Source organism: Opisthorchis viverrini (assembly GCF_000715545.1).
Source record: "Opisthorchis viverrini unplaced genomic scaffold opera_v5_542, whole genome shotgun sequence".
Classification (NCBI taxonomy): domain Eukaryota; kingdom Metazoa; phylum Platyhelminthes; class Trematoda; order Opisthorchiida; family Opisthorchiidae; genus Opisthorchis; species Opisthorchis viverrini.
This window is the reverse complement of record NW_008752207.1, coordinates 40,582-45,162: the sequence shown is the minus strand read 5'-3', so window position 1 is coordinate 45,162 and position 4,581 is coordinate 40,582. Positions and strand designations below refer to the sequence as shown.

The 4,581-nt window shown below is 48.2% G+C and overlaps 1 protein-coding gene across 1 annotated transcript in view; it reads left to right on the top strand.

Moving 5' to 3' along the window:
* The window catches only part of T265_11664 (hypothetical protein), a gene marked incomplete at both ends in the record, with an annotated part of 13,356 nt that overhangs the window by 789 nt on the left and 7,986 nt on the right, over nt 1-4,581 (top strand). The window lies entirely within an intron of this gene.

Genomic DNA, 4,581 nt, shown 5'->3' with positions numbered 1-4,581 from the left:
AAACGAACCCAAATGTACATCACTGAGCGGTTCAGCTTCCCGGTCAGACGCATCGCAAACAGTACGCTTTCTAGGTTCAGCTGGTCGCCTTTCATACACGTTTCAGGTTCGTTTTGAGACTAGAGTGAGATCAGCAACTGTGTCAAGTTGTCCGGTGGACCAATAATGCACACCGTGACCAACCTTTGGTGAAACGGGAGACGTCATCCCTCATGTGTAGGTCATGACTCCTGCACGCGCTCTTTTTTAGACCGATGCGCGAGCTCCCAGTGCTGTCTCCGTAGCATTCTATGTGATACCTTGGACGACAGGTGCATCTGTATTTCTTGTGGGGAGAGTCGCATGAAAAGTGACATTCGTCACCAAGCCAGTAGGATATGGGTAGTTTTCCTGCAATCCTTTTATCACTTGTTTGTCTTTTATAGTTTACCTTGCGTACCTTATTAGGTTGCGAATTTCCAGTCACTGCAGTGTCAGCCTTGCGGTGGTGAATTTCTGAACAATCATCTCCGGGTCTTGCTCATTTTGATTTAACTGCTGAGTCAGAATATCCGCATGGTGTGATGGTTAGTGGACAGTCACGAAAATGAGACATTAGGACTCATCCTGAGTAATTGTGCTGGATTTGGAGGGCGCATACTCTTGGTCTCACTGGTGAAATACTGGCTATCTCTCCTGGTAATCTTGAGAGACTGGTGGCGATAATTGATCAAGGAAGTTTGCTCACCGAATATTTTGGCCAGGATCTTGATATTCTCTGAAAAGCCAAAGTCACGAGGGGAGTTGGAGTGCACGAAATCTTTCTGCGTTAAGTTAACCTTCGGAGGATAAGACCAGAGAGCACCTTCTATGCCTCAGCTACCACGCTGATGCCACGGTGCTTTTCCCGCAGCGTCCGTGTAACCTTTTTGAAGTTAGGAATAACTTTATATATGCCCCACTCTGCAAGCATATCGCGCCAGTAAGCTTTGTTAGATGGGTCACCAGGGGTTCCCTGGCTTCATTGTTGTTGTTGTTGTTGGGCTAGCTGGATCGATACTGTTGAGCTATGTGCGTTCTTGGAATGTGGTGGATAGGTGTGCTTCTTGCTGGTTTTTGAGGGTCTGAGGGAAACTAACTGTCAGGCGTGCGTGCACCATGGCGTGATCGGAATCAAGTGGTGTGCCCAAGAAGGAACGGCAGTCTTGAATTGTGGCTGTCCACCGGTGGCTGATGGCCGCGTAATCCAACTTGGTCCATGGTTGATTTCCAGTTGGTGGCCACCAGGTTATGCGGTTCGAACGTTTATGTTGAAAGTTCGTACTTGCCGGAAACAGTTTAAGACCAGCACACAAGTGGAGAAATTGATCTCCGTTGTCTGTGCGGCAAACATCGACTCCGAATCGACCGCTTAAATATGATTCCAAGGGGCTCAGACGAACTAACTGAGCATTCAAATCGCCTGCAAGGACCACATTGTCAGTGATTCTTGCTTGACGACAGCCTGGATAACTCTCGATACAAAACATCACTCTCGGCATCAGAGCTGCAGTCCGTTGGGGCAAAAGCCTGCACTACAAATAGGTGCCGCTTTCGATGTCCAGAGGTATTGAGCTTGATTGAACTGGATAATCAGATGGCACAAAGATGACTGTTCACTGGAATCCAATCCAGCAAAGTGCGTTCAGCTCTGGGGCGGAGTTCAACTCCCGCGCCATATATTCCACGAGTTATTGCTTCTGGATCACCGGACACACGGAGGGAGGAATGTGAAAGAGCTGAGGTAATCGTTGGCGTTTTGAGATGTATAATCACGCTTGGGTCTTGTATTCGTTTTTTCAGAGGCACAGCATACATTATTTTTAGGGGGACATTGCCTGTTTGCCAGAGTACGGACGTTAAAAGTTCCCATCTGGAAAGGATTTCATGGATTTAGGTGTTATTCTTGTTTATTTTCAATAGGTAGTGGGATACATAAGGCTGATAACCCAGATAACTGACAGACAAATGATCTGGCAACGTTTGCTTGTGCGATGGGAAGGGGATGGGTAGGGACACCGGTGGACGCCGAACTGCTTGGACAAATGATAGTTCCAGGTTGCCCAGGCCGAGGAAGTGGGTTTGTTTGAAGTAGCCAACCTTGAGCCTTTGATTCAAAAGTCTGACCAACAAGGTAGTGGGTGGTCCTGCCCCCACTCTCGGTCTCAAGAGTCGGGATTGCGAGACAACGGTAAAAATGTTCTTTATAAAACCCTACCCGGAGCTGATGACTTAGTAGTCTAACCTGCTGGACGATAGGGTTTGGCCTAACCCGAGGGCTCAGGGAGTATGGCATTAAATCTCACTCCTGATGTGGCTATGCGCAGCAAGTGCCTGTTAAGCAGCCTCCGACTTTGATTTTAAAAGTATTCAGACCGTATTGAATAATGCACGGGCAGTCACGGGCAACCGTTTGGCGATCTTAGTGCGCAGTTTTTAGGGCTGACATATTATAACCCATTCTTCCTCGAGGGAGGGCAGCATCTTTGCTTCCATGAATATGAACATGCTGTTCGCTTGGGAGAAACACCTTACTGCCTTCACACTCCTGTCGCAGACGACAGTACGACTTTGCCCTTAAACCGCCTCATAATACAGGGTCTCGCTTTTCTTTTTCTGACTGATCCTTTTTGACCTCCGTTACATGATTGCACTATGTGAAACGAAGTTCCAGCCAGTGTAACCCGCGAGATCAGTGCAGCACACAAGCCCAACTACCACACCAAGGTGGTAGTTTTATGTCGGGTTCACTAAGATATCATGAAACCGGTAGCCTAATTGTGGTGTCGATAACTTAAGGACCTAATCCATCGCCATGATGAACTCTACTTGGGAGAGTGGATTTTCCTGCCTCACTCCTCTGTGGCAGTGTACTTCTAAATTTGGAAAACGTGCTGCAACGCCCTCATAGGATTGTGCAGTGTATCAAACTAGTGGGTGAAGGTCATCGAAACGCCTCAGCAGATCTGCCAGTTGTGCTATGTCAGACCGAATCTAGCTTTTTCCTGATGTCAACAAGCGCCAAACTAAGGTTAGAGGCAGTCGCTGAACAAATGAGGAATCAGAGCGGGTAGCGGCGGGGTAGCTTCCAACCAACCGTCTCGATGTAGAATTGCGAGCTGGAGTGAAGACCGCCGCAACCTGCTGTTCCAGAGATCGGCATGCACCTTACGAAAGCACCGAACAAAAGTGGATGACACGGGAACCGATCTGAATCGGTCCGGGTGGCGGTAGATTTTGGACTTTCGGAACCAGAATAGCACGGGCGCGACATATTCGGCGGGTAACTCCAGATACTAATAGCAAGTAGAAATACCCAGCAAGGGTGTTGGTATTGAACTGACGAATCACCCTGGGCGCGAGTCTGTCCAAACCTGGGGACTAACTACCAGTCAAGCGGATCGTACTGCGAACTTCCTTATGTGTAATTGACTCGAAAATCCATTTGGCAGTACTCGAGTCTGTCCAAACCTGGGGACTAACTACCAGTCAAGCGGATCGTACTGCGAACTTCCTTATGTGTAATTGACTCGAAAATCCATTCAGATGGCAGTACTGTATGACTTGGCCGGTTATCCACATGCTTTTGACAGATACCACCCGTTTCCAGTACTGTTTGAAGTCCAAAGATAGGTTGCATTTTCATTTGTATAGTTCTTTCTATGACCGATCAAGCACTGCAGACGCTGCATCTTTCCGCGTCTGGTGGTATAAGATCCGGTTGGTGGCCTGGCTGGCTCAGCGGATCTGTCTTAGGTTGAGCAGCACACAATGGGCTTGTTGACGATGGTGTGTGTGTGTTGAAATATGTTGGATGCGTAGAGGTGTAGAAGTGACTGGACTTGCTCCGGTATGATGGTGTCAGATTGCAACCCTCGGGTGACACCAGCGAGTGAGCTATCTGGATTAGACTCCAAAAGTGACACGGTGCAATCCACGGTTTGCTTGAATCAGGCGCCATACTCTTCAGAGTGTGATGAATGTGGAGCTGTTTGGACGATAATTTGATCAGAGTCACTGGATGACAATCTATCCAGATTTTCCTGTCAGCTAAGCACGCAGCACGAGTACTTTTTGGAATTCCTATCTGTTGGGGATACCGGCTTACGGATGTTGATTTATCTATAAAAAAGACTAGGGATTTACATATAACATGTCAGGTAATCGAAAACGAATACTATCAGCAGCAGTTATTTATCCCCCTATCCGTTGATTTTTTCCCGGTCCCACTTAACTGTCAATCCTCTGTAGCTCCAATCTGTAGGTATCTCAGCCCTACCGTTAAGGGAGTGATTAATGACATTCCAGCAACCATGCCAGGAAGGCCAAAGGGGAGCAGCCAGACCAAGAGCAGCGAGACCTCGTACTACGAGTAATCGTGCTACGACGCGGTCTGGGGGTAAAGTTGTACTGTCCTCTGTGACAGGAGTGTGAAGGCAGTAAGGTGTTTCCCCCAGGCGACCAGCATGTCCATATTTATGGAAGCAGCGATGCTGCCTTCCCCCGAGGAAGGACGGGTTAGAAAAGGTCGGCCCCAAAAACCGCACACTCCGATCGCCCAAC